General features: G+C 47.6%; 1 protein-coding gene across 8 annotated transcripts in view; it reads right to left on the bottom strand.

Moving 5' to 3' along the window:
• Window positions 1–15903, bottom strand: part of LOC139233945 (uncharacterized) — a 926529-nt gene that overhangs the window by 670724 nt on the left and 239902 nt on the right. Inside the window, exon 1 of one of the 8 annotated variants that reach the window (XM_070864670.1) lies at window positions 9938–9985. The exons of the other annotated variants lie outside the window; for them this stretch is intronic. The gene's annotated coding sequence lies outside the window, so the exon portion shown is untranslated. Of the gene's footprint in view, window positions 1–9937; window positions 9986–15903 lie in introns of those variants that run through there. 8 annotated transcript variants of the gene reach the window in all.

Below are 15903 nucleotides of genomic sequence, written 5' to 3'. Positions count from 1 at the left end.
GATGAAACAAAACTTGGAAATATAGTGAACAGTGAGGAGGATAGTGATAGACTTCAAGAGGACATAGACAGGCTGATGGAATGGGCGGACACGTGGCAGATGAAATTTAATGCAGAAAAGTGTGAAGTGATACATTTTGGAAGGAATAATGAGAGTGGCAATATAAACTAAAGAGTATAATTCTAAAGGGAGTGCATGAACAGAGTGACCTGGAGGTATATGTGCACAAATCATTGAAGGTGGCAGGGCAGGTTGAGAAAGCAGTCACCTACGATCCTGGGCTTCATAAATAGAGGCATAGAGTACAAAAGCAAGGAAGTTATGATGAAACTTTATAAAACACTGGTTCGGCCTCAACTGGAGTATTGTGTCCAATTCTGGGCACCGCACTATAGGAAGGATGTGAAGGCTTTTGCAAGGGTGCAGAAAAGATTTATGAGAAAGATTCCAGGTATGAGTTACTTGGAAAGCCTGCAAAAGCTGGAGTTGTTCTCCTTGGAGCAGAGAAGATTGAGAGGAGATTTGATGGAGGTGTTCAAAATCATGAGGGGTCTAGACAGAGTAGATAGAGAGAAACTGTTCCCATTGACAGAAGGATCGAGAACCAGAGGACACAGATTTAAGGTGATTGGCAAAAGAATCAAAGGTGAAATGAGGAAAAAGTTTTTTACGCAGCGAGTGGTTATGATCTGTAATGCACTGCCTGAAAGGGTGATGGAGATAGACTCAATCGTGGCTATCAAAAGGGAATTGGATAAGTACCTGAAGGAAAAATATTTGCAGGGCTACGGGGAAAGGGCAGGGGAATGGGACTAGCTCAAATGCTATTGGAGAGAACCGGCACGGGCTCGACGGATCAAATGGCCTCCTTCTGTGCTGGAACCATTCTATTATTCTATTTACAGCATCCACTTGCAGAGGGAAGCGGAAGACAGAAAAGAAAGAAGCAGAAGAACAATGCAACCCTTTTCTGGCTGTGATATCCGGAATGGAATGATCTACTTGCGGTACCAGCGACCACAACCCCAATTCTCCTTTCAACGTTAGTCTCACACCTTACCTTCCCTCTGTTACTGACCATCACAGCGTCTTCAGTCACAATGCTGAAATAAAAGTCACCTCAAAGCAAAATTTCCAATCCAACTTTATACATCTATTCATCCAATATGTCATCAAGAAATCAACTCGTCACCCATATGCATTCTCTTAAGTGATGGTCTTGTGTGTGCCTTTGCCTATCCTACTGATGTCACGCAGTGGCTGCAGCATGGCTGGTGGAAGGCTACTGACTTTGTAGGGGACACTGCAAATAGCCTTACTGGTCGACCTTGAGGAGCTGGTGGTTGGAAGTGTGAAACTGAGTTGGGTGTTTCTTCTTCTTCACTCTCTTCTTGATCATCCACTGGCTGGGCAGGCTGCGTTTCTTGGGTGTGTGAAATGAGGAAGCCACAATGGTGCAGTTATGGTGAGGGAGAGCGGGAAAGCAAGAGGTGCATGCGAGAAGGAGGATAACTTATGAGGATATCAGCATCTTGTATCCTTTCTGCCCTGTTGCTGGCCAAGTACTCAGCAATGCCTCTGTCAAGAATGGCCAACACTGTCTTCTCCAAGGGGATGAGGTGAAGTTAGGAATGGGAGGTGTGCCTCGTACTTGGTAGAGATTGTTGGTAGGAGTGAGGTGGGGGGAGTCGTGCATTGAGAAGAATGTGAGGCTAGTGGTGTACCTGATAGGAGACAGCTTTTGAAGATGCATTCACTGGACTTGACCACTGGTCTGAGGTCATATGGCTTCTTTGGGCCAGGTCGTGGGGGCAACACTGCTGGTAGTGATGTGGTCCCATATCCTTCTTTCTGCAGGGCAGAGGACCTCTCTTGCACTGTTGACCCCCTGCACAAAGCTGGAGTGCTAATTGCGAGACTCTGGGTGCCCCTTTCCTGGTTTCTTGAGCCATTTGTGTTTGTACTGAAGCACTTTTCCCATTTTTTTAGGTGCGGAAGGCAATTCAACTTTAAGAGCTGAAGACTCCCATTTGGGAATCCTTTTTAATGTTAATTTTTTTCAGAAGGCAGTTGAGCTGTAAGGGCTAAAAATTGTCTATTTTTAAATGATTTTTATGTTTTCATTTTAAAAGGCAGTTCCCCTTTGAGAGACCACACTGCTCTCTAAAATGACATCCTTGCTTTAAGAGAAGGTTGTTCTTGCTGCAATGACGCCAAGGCCACACTACATTGGACCTCCTGCCGGGACTACCGTGACGAAAACGGCCTTGCATGGTAAATTTAGTGTTGGGCTAATGTCAATTAGCAGCCAGCAGCAACATCCCAGTCGAGTCAGCCCCATTATTTTCGGTGGTCATGAACTCCGGCCAGCGGTTGTACCAGCAAGTCTTTAGCAATCTGGAATTTCTCGGCCAAGATGTCTTCTAAATTTTTTCAGCAGGTTTCCCGTCCAACAGCCAATCTGACTGACAGACAGGAAATCAGCCGGGGAGCAGATACCAGGTAATTAGGAGATCGCAGGAGCGCGGTGGGTGAGGGCAGTCAGAGATCACGGGAGAAAAGTAGGAGATCACGGGATGGGGTGTTGGAGATCAGGAATGGGGGGAGTAGCAGATTGCGGGGTGGGAGAATAGGTGATACCTGGAGTGGGGGAGTAAGGCATCGTGGTGTGGGGGAGTAAGAGAACGAGGGCGGGGGAGTCAGAGTTCGCGGCGGATGTCAGAGATCACTGGGGGAGTCGGAGATAGCGGGCTGGGGGAGTAGGAGATCGCAATGGAGTATGAGATTGCAGGGTAGAGGTGTTGGCGATCGCGGGATGGGGGAGTAGGAGATCGTGAGAGTGGGGAAGTAGGAGATCGCAGGGATGGGGTGAGTAGGAGATCGCAGTGGGAGTCAGAGACGGGGAGGGGGCGGTGTAAAGAGATAATCTTGTTGGGCCTCCTCCTGGCCTACAAGCAGTGCTGTAAACCTCATGATCCAGCCCTTCTCACGGGGAAACCTGGCTTCCATGTGTTAAAAATTAAAATCCTGTTAAAATGGAGCCATGCAGTCTCCTTAAAAGATTTTACTGATCGACCTGCAAGTGGATCGGTCGCTTGCCCTTAACCTGCCTCTGTTAAAACCAGAGGGGGTGGTTTGGAGGCGGGTTGGAGTTGGATTTGAGATTTTAAATTTTTTTACATCCCACCTTCCCCCAACCCACCCATCGTCCTTCGGGATTTAAATTCCCCCCACTTATTTCAGTGTCTGGATAATTAAATAAGGAGAGAATGAGAAAAGGGCATTTGACTCATCTAGTATGCACATTTCACTGGACCTGGTACAATTTTCCCAATCAAGCTCTCTAATTTATTTACTCTTCTAAGGGAAGTCAGAAACTCACTTAACAGCTTCACGAAGAGACAATCAAATGTAAAAATTACAGCATATCTATATTAATATTAGGGAAAACATCCACATCCTGAATTTCCATGCATGGTCTCTCAAGCTCCCGACATGACTTCAGCATTTCATTGGAACACCCCAGAGAAATGGTGTAAATGTTCGTTTTCAGCCAAGATTACAGCAGGAGTTCAGGAGAACTCCCACAAAAATTCAAGGTCAATGTTTTATATTAACATTATAATAAATAAATGGTAGGACATGGTTTCTGTTTGCAATGCCCCATACCACAAGTTCCTGAACTCAACCCTTGACATTGAACGGAAACACTAAGCAGAGGCCAAGCATTTTCCAATAGGCAGGAAGGGAAAAATCAAATGGCCAATTGTCTCAGGCTATCTGCGCACAGCTATTATTGCAGGCCTCAAAACAGATCTCCAGACTATCCTTTTAGTCAAGGATAGCTGGCATGCAAAGATGATGAGAAAATAAATTGGAAAATATTAAACTAGACAGAGAGGTATATTTTGCTGTGTGCAAAGTAAAAATAAAATTATTTCACTGAATCTGTACTAGTTACGTGGTTTGAGCTGTTGCAAGGGATTTCACTGAAACTTGAGCTATTAAGAGGACATAATTGATAACAGTCTTGTATCAATGACAAAGGTACTCATGATTAAAACTTCCATTGCATATGCGATACGGGCGCCGATTTGGCTCAAAAATGGCATCAGAAGTATGCAGAGTATGTAGATCATGACGTCAATCAGCATGTTGCGTTGATTTGATGCCAGCGCTTCCATTTTCGACCACAACGCTGGAACTAACACCCTCTCAACCTCGCACATGTTCAGCAGCAGGAAGGACCCACCACTAGCCCTATTTAAAGGGATCATCACTTACAGGTTAGTTGCTGTTTGATTTCTACTTGCTGTTGCTGAGTTTGTAGAAGTTTTTGGTGATTTCTAGACTTCTTTAAAGTTGCCGAAAGTCTACAAAAAGAATGGTGTGGCACGTGCTCAAGGACTTGATACTGACTTGCAAGGGTTCAGACCAATTTCTCCCAGACATGGGTGCAATAGTTTGCAATCCCTCGGCAGGGAGAATAAGCTGAAGCGACACAGAGCAGAACAAGCTAGAAGAGGCAGGAAGGGGAGAAGGGTTCTCAACAGGAGGCCATATCCACCCAGTAATTCTCCTACCTCAACCTCAGCAATGAATATGCATGCGACGTCTCCGTTTTACGAAGGACGTGCTCACTGAAATCTGCCACCTGCTACAGGCGGGACCTGCAGTCACTGTCCTGGGCGAAGATAGCATTGCCAGCGGCTATAAGGCTATAAAGGTGACCATGGCCTTGAACTTTCTCGCATCTGGGTTAATTCCAGGCTGGAGCAGGTGACATCTGTAGCATCTCCAAGTTTGCTGTCCATTCCTTTATAAGGGAGGTGAATGAGACTCTCCATTCAATATTTGGGAATTAAGTATTCAGGGGTATTTGAAAATTCCGGAAGGACAGACAGAAAGGAAAAGGAGGTGGGGTAGCTCTATTGATAAGGGATGGAATCACTGCAATAGTGAGAATCGATATTGGCTCAAATGATCAGGATGTTGAAACAGTTTGGGTGGAGGTCAGGAATAACAAAGGGAAAAAGTCACTGGTGGGTGTAGTTTATAGGCCCCCTAACAGTAGCACTCTGTTGGTCGGAGCATAAACCAGGAAATAGTGGGGGCTTGTAAAAAGGGAACAGCAATAATCATGGGTGATTTTAACCTCCATATTGATTGGACAAATCAAATTGGTCAGGGTAGTCTTGAAGAAGAGTTCATAGAGTGCATAAGGGACGGGTTCCTTGAGCAGTGTGTAACAGAACCAACCAGGGTCAGGCTATCTTAGATCTGGTCCTGTGTAATGAGACAGGATTAATAAACAATCTCCTAGTAAGAGATCCCCTTGGAATGAGTGATCGTAGCATGGTTGAATTTCAAATTCAGATGGAGGGTGAGAAAGTTGGATCTCTAACCAGCGTACTAAGCTTAAACAAAGGAAACTATGAAGGTATGAGGACTGAGTTGGCTAAAGTGGACTGGAAAATAGATTAAAGTGTAGGATGGTTGATGGTGTACATTTAAGGAGATACTTCACAATTCCCAAGAAAAATATATTCCAGTGAGGAGGAAAGGGCGTAAGAGAAAAGATAGCCATCCGTAGCTAACTAAAGAAATAAAGGACAGTATCCAATTAAAAACAAGGGCATACAATGTGGCCAAAATAAGTGGGAGGACAGAAGATTGGGAAGCGTTTAAAAGCCAATAAAGAATGACTAAAAAAATTAAGAAAAGGAAGATAGACTGTGAAAGTAAACTAGCACGAAGTATAAAAACAGGTAGCAAGAGTTTCTATAGGTATATAAAAAGGAAAAGAGTAGCTAAAGTAAATGTTGGTCCCTCAGAGGACGAGACCGGGGAATTAGTAATGGGGAACATGGAGATGGCAGAAACTGAACAAATATTTTGTATCAGTCTTTACGGTAGAGGACATTAATAATATTCCAACAGTGGATAGTCAAGGGGCTATAGAGGAGGAGGAACTTAACACAATCACAATCACTAAGGAAGTGGTACACAGTAAGATAATGGGACTAAAGGCGGGTAAATCCCCTGGACTGGATGGCTTGCATCCTAGGGTCTTAAGAGAAGTAGCGGCAGGGATAGTGGATGCATTGGTTGTAATTTACCAAAATTCCCTGGATTCTGGGGAGGTCCCAGCAGATTGGAAACTGCAAATGTAACGCCCCTATTTAAAAAAGGAGGCAGACAAAAAGCAGGAAACTATAGACTAGTTAACCTAACATCTGCCGTTGCAAAAATGCTGGAGTCCATTACTAAGGAAGTAGTAGCGGGACATTTGGAAAAGCAAAATTCGGTCAGGCAGAGTCAGCATGGATTTATAAAGGGGAAGTCGGGTTTGACAAATTTGCTGGAATTCTTTGAGGATGTAACGAACCAGTGGATGTGGTGTATTTGGACTTCCAGAAGGCATTTGATAAGGTGCCACATAAAAGGTTACTGCACAAGATAAAAGTTCACGGGGTTGGGGGTAATATATTAGCATGGATAGAGGATTGGCCATTGAACTGAAAACAGAGAGTAGGGATAAATGGTTCATTCTCGGGTTGGCAATCAGTAACCAGTGGGGTGCCGCAGGGATCAGTGCTAGGACCCAAACTATTTACAATCTATATTAACGAATTGGAGGAAGGGACTGAGTGTAACGTAACCAATTTTTCCGACGATACAAAGATGGGAGGAAAAGCAATGTGTGAGGAGAACACAAAAAATCTGCAAAAAGACACAGACAGGCTAAGTGAGTGGGCAAAAATTTGGCAGATGGCGTATAGTATTGGAAAGTGTGAGGTCATGCACTTTGGCAAGAAAAATCAAAGAGCAAGTTATTATTTAAATGGAGAAAGATTGCAAAGTGCTGCAGTACAGCGGGACCTGGGGGTACTTGTGCATGAAACACAAAAGGTTAGTATGCAGGTATAGCAAGTGATCAGGAAGGCCAATGGAATCTTGGCCTTTATTGCAAAGGGGATGGAGTATAAAAGCAGGGAAGTCTTGCTACAATTATACAGGGTATTGGTGAGGCCACACCTGGAATACTGTGTGCAGTTTTGGTTTCCATATTTACGAAAGGATATACTTGCTTCAGAGAAGGTTCACAAGGTTGATTCCAGAGATGAGGGGGTTGATTTATGAGGAAAGGTTGAGTAGATTGGGCCTCTACTCATTGGAGTTCAGAAGAATGAGAGGTGATCTTATCGAAACGTATCAGATTATGAGAGGGGTTGACAAGGTGGATGCAGAGAGGATGTTTCTACTGATAGGGGAGACTAGAACTAGAGGGCATAATCTTAGAATAAGTGGCCGCCCATTTAAAACTGAGATGAGGAGAAATTTCTTCTCTCAGAGGGTTGTAAATCTGTGGAATTCGCTGTCTCAGAGAGCTGTGGAAGCCGGGACATTGAATAAAGTTTAGACAGAAATAGACCGTTTCTTAAACGATAAGGGAATAAGGGGTTATGGAGAGCGGGCAGGGAAGTGGACCTGAGTCCATAATCGGATCAGCCATGGTCGTACTAAATGGCGGAGCAGGCTCGAGGGGCCATATGGCTTACTCCTGCACCTATTCCTTATGTTCTTATGTTCAAAGAGAGCTGACTACATTTCATTCTCTCTTGCCAGAAACAGGTGGAGCAAGCACGCGGCTTCACCAGGATAGCAGGCTTCCCCATGGTGCAGAGTGCCACTGACTACACACATAGCACTTTGTGGGCGCCGCATCTCAATTCGGAGATGTATGGCAATCAGAACGAATTCCACTCCTTGAATGTCCAGCTGCTATGTGAACATACTCAGCGCATCATGTAAGTCCATGCTCAGTATCCTGGCAGCAACCATGATGCCTTCATTCTGCGGCAATCCGCTGCACCATCAGCATTTGAGCTACCACGACAAACCAGAGGGTGGCTACTGGGCAACAAGGGCTATCTGCTGACCACCTGGCTCATGGCTCCGCTGTGCAACCCATGCACTCTAGAGCAGCATGCATATAGTGAAAGCAATGATGCCACACGGAATCTGATATAGCAGACCATTGGTATCCTTAAACGCTTCCGCTGCCTGGACTACATGGGAGGAGTCCTGCAGTACTCATTAGAGTGTGTCTGAAGATTCGTCATGGTCTGCTGCATGCTCCACAATCTTGCCATCATGAAGGCACAGCCCTTGCCACCAGGCATCCAGCAACCAGCTGAGGAGGAGGAGGAAGAGGATGAGGAAGAGGAGGAGGAAGCTGAGGGGATGAGGCAACCCACACAGCCCCTCTCTGCCCAGGCTGTCCGTGATCAACTCATCCAACTGTGGTACCAATGAACGCAACCCTAATTCCCCATTTACCAACAGTCCCACACTTTACCTTCCCTCTGTTACTAACCATCACAGCATCCTCTTGGCCACAATGCTGCAATAAAAACCACCACAAAACAAACTTTCCAATCCAATTTTATGAATCAACCAATAAAATATTTCATTCAAAAGTCAATTAATCTCCCTTGTGTATTCCCTTAGTGCATCTCTTCCATGTACGTTTTCCTGTCAATGCTCTTATGCTTCTTCTTAGGCGGTCCCTCATATTGAGGATGACGAGCTTCCACACTAGAAAGGGATAAGTTCACAGGTGTTTCAATGAAGGACCTGATATTCCAGGTCCCGAACTAAGGGTGGAAGATGCCTATGCGTGGATTTTTTTAACGTGTGGTGGCCGTTGCACACCAGCCACCACACGGGCTTGACAGAGCTAGGTCTTGGTCCAGTGGTAAGGATTAACCAAGACGACTGGAGACCAGCTCTGCTGCACGGACCTACTGAGCACACCTATCACAGTGTGGGCTGGCCCATGCTGCCCCAGGGCGCTTGCCTCTACTGGGCCCCGAACTCACGCCTCTTCTGTGCCCCGATCACGTTGCTCCACGATCACTCGCCGCTCCTTCGCCCCGACCTCGCTGCTCCTGTTGTACCTGCCCACACTCCAATCACCGACCTGGACCTTGGTGATGTGCAATCCAATCGCCCTCTTCACTGCTGTCGCCCTCTTGCACCAGCTCGCGCTGCTCCCTGAAGTGGTCCAGGGGCCGCTCGCCACTCGCCTTTTATGGCCCCAACCTGCCGCTGGTGTTTCTTCACAGGTCGAGGCTGCCACGCTACTCCTATGCAGTGCTACCCCAGTGGCTGCAGCACGGCTGGTGGAAGGCTGCTGACTTTCCAACCTCGAGCAGCTCTGGGCCTAGAAGGCCCGACTTCAGAATGCACCACCTTGGAATGGACGGCAGCAGTCTGGGCTGGCTGGCTGACAGGCAACAGCAATGCCACTGACTGAGTAGCAATGGTGGGAAGATGAATGCTGTCATCCTGAGAGAGGACAGGAGGTTTGTGCTCCACGGCCTCAGCAATTGTAGTAATCTGCTGGAAGACAGATTGCTAGACTGCTGTGACACCCTGCAAGCCCCTTTCAGCATTTGCAAACCCAGCCATGATGGCAGCAGTCTGTGCGTGCATGACAGCAAGCTGAGCCTGCATGACTTCAGTCTGAGCTTCCACTGGATGGTTTCCACTTGTGCTGCAATGGAAGCTGAGACAAGTCTATCAAATGCTGCGTGATGGTTGGGTCCACAAGTGCGCTAATGGATCTGCCCACCCCTTCCACGCTGGAAAGGATCGGCTCCAAGCTCTGAGCAAAGTCCTGTGCGAGGCTAGTGCTGGACTACTCCATGCTCCATGACATTGCATTCAGGCTTTGTCGCTGGTCTGCCACTGCACCAAGCATTTTGTTGTGCATATGCATCAATTTTTGACCTGCAGGCCGCCCCATCCAAGTCCTCATCTGAGTCCTGTGCAGCAGAACCCGTGTGCAATCTAGCCCTTCAGGGAGCTGGATCCTATGCTACCCTTTCCCCCTGCCCTGGCTGCAGCCCACTCATGCCTGGTGACTCACCACGTGCAGATCTTGCCTCTAAGCAACCCTCTAAAGTCCACGTAGTGCCAGTAACTGAGCTGGTTGCTGCGATTGTCAGATCGAGTGATGGTCAGCACTCTCCGTTTCCTCTTGCACTACTGCTTGGCCAGGTTGGATTTCTTGGATCTCTAAAATGAGAAAGGCACAAGGATAGAGTGTGGTGAGGGGGAGTGAGGAGAGGGAAAGCAAAAGGTGCATGCTTTTGTAGCTTGTAACTCAGAAGAGGTTGTGGGATGAGGAGGAAGTGGGATGTGAGAAGTAGGATACCGTCATCTTGGATTGTTTCAGCCCCGACGCTAGCTAAAGCCTCAGCCACTGCCACTCCAATTATGCAGAACACCGACTCCTCAAGCTGGATATGGAGGTGCATCTGATCCCTCCCATTAGCTGCTGGTGCCTACAGTTGTGTGCCACCTTGTCCTGCAAGAGGGCAGTGTATCAGTGAGTGTGGTGCTATAGATTTGGCTGTTGTAGTGTATGTAGGCACCTTTAGTAATGACTCCACGAGGCAGGGTATGATACTTAAAACTGTGTAGACCTGTAGTCCTTTGTTTGCAGCTCCTGAGTGCTGACAACAAGCTGTGAGTTCCTTTTTAAACCGCTGCAGGTAACCCTTAGGTCTCCAGCAGCATCACCCTCTAGTGTACAGATAAGGTGTGTACAGTGTAAGGGTACATTCAGTGTTGCATAACAGTGTTTCAGACATTACACAGTATACAGGCATGCATACACAACAATACTCCCCCCTAAGCATTTTTCATATCCTTATTGTCATGGCCAGGGGAGGTGATCAGTGGTAGGTTGTGGTGAGGGTTGTGTGGTTGCCAGGTGTGAACCCTGTGCTTGAGGCTGGCCTCGTACGTTTTCCCTCCCTCACACACAAATCAAGTGTCACTGTTGTGGGATCCCTCGGGGTGTGGGGAGGGTAGCCATGGCAGCAGTGGGTGGTGTGTATACACTGTGATGTAGGTAGTTGTGGGGTGGCGGGCAGGGCCACAAGATTGGGTGGGCTCCTTGTCCACCAATTGGGATGAGGGTCAGGTCATCCCAGGGTTTGCCAGGGAAGCTGGAGGGTATTGGCCTCATGCTCCTGGTGTTGGCCCTGGTTGCCGGGGGTTGTAGGGCTGGTCCGGTGCAGGTTGCCATTGGTGGTGGCTGGGCTGCCCATTGACCACTGTCCCTGTAGTGGGTCTGCTCCCACTGCCTGTGTGTGTGTCCTGCAAGGGGCATCACATTTGTTTTAAAGGTCCAGGCTACATGGTCAGGTAGCCTGCTGGACCTGGGGGTCTCCCACAGGGGGATTCCATTGGCATCAGCATGGTTCCTGTAGGACCCAATGTCACCTTGGCTCTGATCACACATAGTTGAGCCTGCATTATACATTCTAGTATTTGCATCACTTTTGAGTGTCCTGGTTTCAACAGACATGGTTACATTCGGCATTTCACAATCTCTATCATTACTGTTAAGCAGAATAAACTTGTTCTTAACCTTACTGACACCTGCATTCATACCATTAGTTACATTAGTTAAACCAGCATCACAATTCATTGTTACATTGCATACATTTTCATACTTGCACCCTTTAATCGCATCTTTAGCTTTAAAGTCCGTGTACTCAAATAGTTGAAACTTCCCCTTTAAATGACTTTGGTTACCGGTCTCCTTTAAGGGAGCCTTCAAATCTGATTGGCCACTCGGTGTCATGTGATGCTTCTCCATGCTCACTGGTGGCATGGCAGCGGCCATTTTGATTACAAGTGTTTCTCCTTGTGTTGTTGGTGCTGCAGCCATTTCCTGCAGATGGGCTGTGGTGGTCTTTTCTTTCACAGGGCCACTTCGCCTGATGTGGACCCAGTTCATCCAATTCCTGCCCTGCAGTGTGGGACCATCGCCGGCTACAATCCACAGGTGGAGTTTGTTCAACACGCCGCCCTGGGAGACCTGGACGTCTACACTGCCAACGATTTGGATTTTACCTTTGGTGTAGGTGAGCAGTCTCGCCTGGGCAGGAGACAGTTTTGGTCGAGTGGCAGGATTCATCCAAATTTTTTCAAAGGTCATTTGGCTCATCACAGACTGGCTCGCGCCTGTGTCGATCTCCATGGAGATTGGGACCCCATCGATGTCCACTTCCATCATCCACGGAGAACTTCCGGTGGAGCAGGTAAAGATTCCATACTCTTCTTCTAGGGTTTGAGCAGCTTCATCTTCATCTGTGTCGGAGCCCCTGTGATCAGCCAACTCATCATAGACGCGGTGAGTACAACTTTTTCTGCACATTCTCTGAAGGTGCCCTTTCTCTTTGCAGCCTTTGCATGCATAGACTTTGTAGCGGCACTGGTGGGCCCTGTGGTTTCCTCCACAGCGCCAGCATGGGGCCAACCGGTTTGCCCCATGTGGCAGACTCAGGGTTGCGGGACTCGGGGCAGCACTTCTGCCTTTAGAAGTATCCATGCGGTGCACTGCGCTCGCCAGTTTAGAGTCCTGGGTCAGTATTCGCCTGGAGTCGCCAGCCGAAACCATTTAGGCCTGGCTCACTTGAATTGCTTTCTGCAAGGTGACCGTGATGTCAGCCGAGAGCAATTTGTGTAGGAAGCCTTCATAGCCAATTCCGATGACATATGTCCCTTAGTGCTTCCTTAAGGTGGTCGCCAAAATCACACAGTGCAGCTAGTCTTCTTAAGTGTGCAGCATACTTGCCAATTTCTTGGCCCTCAGGTCGCCGGTAAGTGTAGAACCGGTGCCTGGCTGTGAGGATGCTTTCTTTCGGTTTTAGTTGTTCCTGTATGATTGTTACAAGTTGCTCATAGCTCTTGGTGGTTGTCTTCTCCGGGGCTAGTAAGTCCCTGACGAGACTGTAGATGGTGGGCCCACAACTGCTAAGCAGGATGGTCCTGCGTTTGTTCGGTAGTGTAGCCGGTGTGTCCCCGTCCAGGTCATTGGCTATAAAGAAGTGTTCCAATCTTTCCACAAAGCATCCCAATCTTCCCCCTCTGTAAATTGCTGAAAGTTGTTGAGGTTAGACATGTTGAGCGCGTAGTTCGTGACCTCGTATCCCATCCTCATCACCAGTTGTATGTGGGCACCTTTAGTAATGACTCCATGAGGCAGGGTATGATACTTAAACTGTGTAGACCTGTAGTCCTTTATTTGCAGCTCCTGAGTGCTGACAACAAACTGTGAGTTCCCTTTTTATACTGGGTTACCTGCAGTGTGCAGGTAACCCTTAGGTCTCCAGCAGCAGCACCCTCTGGTGTACAGATAAGGTGTGTACAGTGCAAGGGTACATTCAGTGTTGCATAACAGTGTTTCAGACATCACACAGTAATTAGACATGCATACACAACAGCTGTCATAATTAAGTAGCTAGTAATGTGTGTAAGCTGTGAGGCTTGCAACAGTGCTAGTGTGTGAGGGTAAGATGGAGCATGTGAATGTGAGGTATGAGTCATGATTGATATAAATTTTTGGCAGGTGAGTAATGGGGGTGTGGTGCATTGAGCAGTGTGAGGGGCAAGTGATGCAGTTTCTGGGATATGGCATTTGAAGATGCACTCACTGATCTTGACCACTCATGTGAGATCATTGAGGAGGCAGTCAAGGAGCAGTTCGGGCAGTCAAGAGGCCTACAAAAGGCCCAGCGGGTGTGTCGAAGGCGGCAGTCGAGGAGGAGTTCAGGCAGTCGAGAGGCCTACAAAAGGCCCAGCGGGTGCGTCGGAGGCGGCGGCAGTTGAGGAGGAGTTCGAGCAGTCGAGAGGCCTACAAAAGGCCCAGCGGGTGTGTCGAAGGCGGCGGCAGTTGAGGAGGAGTTCGAGCAGTCGAGAGGGTAGCCGGTGCAGCCGCAGTGGGGTGAGAAGACAAAAAAGTAGAAAGAAATTGAAAGGGGACGTCACAGCCAAAGGAGTAAGTGATTGGCTGGTGGTGATCCATAAGTAGCTTTTCTTTTTTCTTTTCTTTATCAGTAAGTAACATTTAGCATTGTTGTTGCCAAATTAAGTTTATCTTCGGGTTAAGTCATGGCAGGACAGTTCGGACACGTGTTATGCTCCTCCTGTACTATGTGGGAAGTCAGGGACGCTTCCGGTGTCCCTGACGACATGTGCGGGAAGTGTATCCGCCTCCAGCTCCTGACAGACCGCATTGCGGCACTGGAGCTGCGGCTGGATGAACTCTGGAGCATCCACGATGCTGAGAATGACGTGAATAGCACGTTTAGCGAGTTGGTCTTACCACAGGAAAAGGGTACACAGCCAGATAGTAAATAGGTGACCAGCAGGAAGAGCAGCGCAAGGAAGGTTGTACAGGGTCCCCTGCGGTCATCCCCCTGCAAAACAGATACACCGCTTTGGGTACTGTTGCGGGTGATGACTCATCAGGGGGGAGCAGCAGCAGCCAAGTTCATGGTACCATGGGTGGCTCTGCTGCACAGGAGGGCAGGAAAAAGAGTGGGAGAGCGAAAGTGATAGGGGATTTGATTTTAAGGGGAATAGATAGGCATTTCTGCGGCCGCAACTGAGACTCCAGGATGGTATGTTGCCTCCCTGGTGCAGGGGTCAAGGATGTCTCGGAACGGGTGCAGGACATTCTGAAAAGGAAGGGTGAACAGCCAGTTGTCGTGGTGCATATAGGTACCAACGATATAGGTAAAAAACGGGATGAGTTCCTACAAGACGAATTTAGGGAGCTAGGAGCTAAATTAAAAAGTAGGACCTCAAAAGTAGTAATCTCAGGATTGCTACCAGTGCCACGTGCTAGTCAGAGTAGGAATCGCAGGATAGCTCAGATGAATACGTGGCTTGAGGAGTGGTGCAGAAGGGAGGGATTCAAATTCCTGGGACATGGGAACCGGTTCTGGGGGAGGTGGGACCAGTACAAACCGGACGGTCTGCACCTGGGCAGGACCAGAACCAATGTCGTCGGGGGAGTGTTTGTTGGTGCTGTTGGGGAGGAGTTAAACTAACATGGCAGGGGGATGGGAACCTATGCAGGGAGACAGAGGGAAATAAAATGGAGGCAGAAACAAAAGATACAAAGGAGAATAGTAAAAGTGGAGGACAGAGAAACCCAAAGCAAAAAACAAAAAGGGCCAAATTACAGAAAAATTCTAAAGGAGCAAAGTGTGTTGAAAAGACAAGCCTGAAGGCTCTGTGCCTCAATGCGAGGAGTATTTGGAATAAGGTGAACAAATTAACTGCGCAGACAGCAGTTAACGGGTATGATGTAATTGGCATCACGGAGACATGGCTCCAGGGTGACCAAGGCTGGGAACTCAACATCCAGGGGTATTCAACATTTAGGAAGGATAGTCAGAGAGGAAAAGGAGGTGGGGTGGCATTACTGGTTAAAGAGGAAATTAATGCAATAGTAAGGAGGGACATTAGCCTGGATGATGTGCAATCAGTATAGGTGGAGCTGTGGAATTCAAAAGGGCAGAAAACGCTAGTGGGAGTTGTGTATAGACCACCAAACAGTAGTAGTGAGGTTTGGGACAGCATCAAACAAGAAATAATGGATGTGTGCAATAAAGGTACAGCAGTTATCATGGGTGACTTTAATCTACATATTGATTGGGCTAATCAAACTGGTAGCAATGCGGTGGAGAAAGATTTCCTGGAGTGTATTAGGGATGGTTTTCTCGACCAATATATCGAGGAACCAACTAGAGGGCTGGCCATCCTAGTCTGGGTGATGTGTAATGAGAAGGGACTAATTAGCAATCTCGTTGTGCGAGGCCCCTTGGGGAAGAGTAACCATAATATGGTAGAATTCTTTATTAAGATGGAGAGTGACACAGTTAATTCGGAAACTAGGGTGCTGAACTTAAGGAAAGGTAACTTCAACGGTATGAGGCGTGAATTGGCTAGAATAGACTGGCAAAGGATACTTAAAGGGTTGACGGTGGATAGGCAATGGCAAACATTTAAAGATCACATGGATCAACT

Source organism: Pristiophorus japonicus, chromosome 2, assembly GCF_044704955.1.
Source record: "Pristiophorus japonicus isolate sPriJap1 chromosome 2, sPriJap1.hap1, whole genome shotgun sequence".
In the NCBI taxonomy this organism is placed as follows: domain Eukaryota; kingdom Metazoa; phylum Chordata; class Chondrichthyes; family Pristiophoridae; genus Pristiophorus; species Pristiophorus japonicus.
Note: the sequence above shows the minus strand (reverse complement) of the source record. Positions and strands in the feature narration are given on the sequence as shown.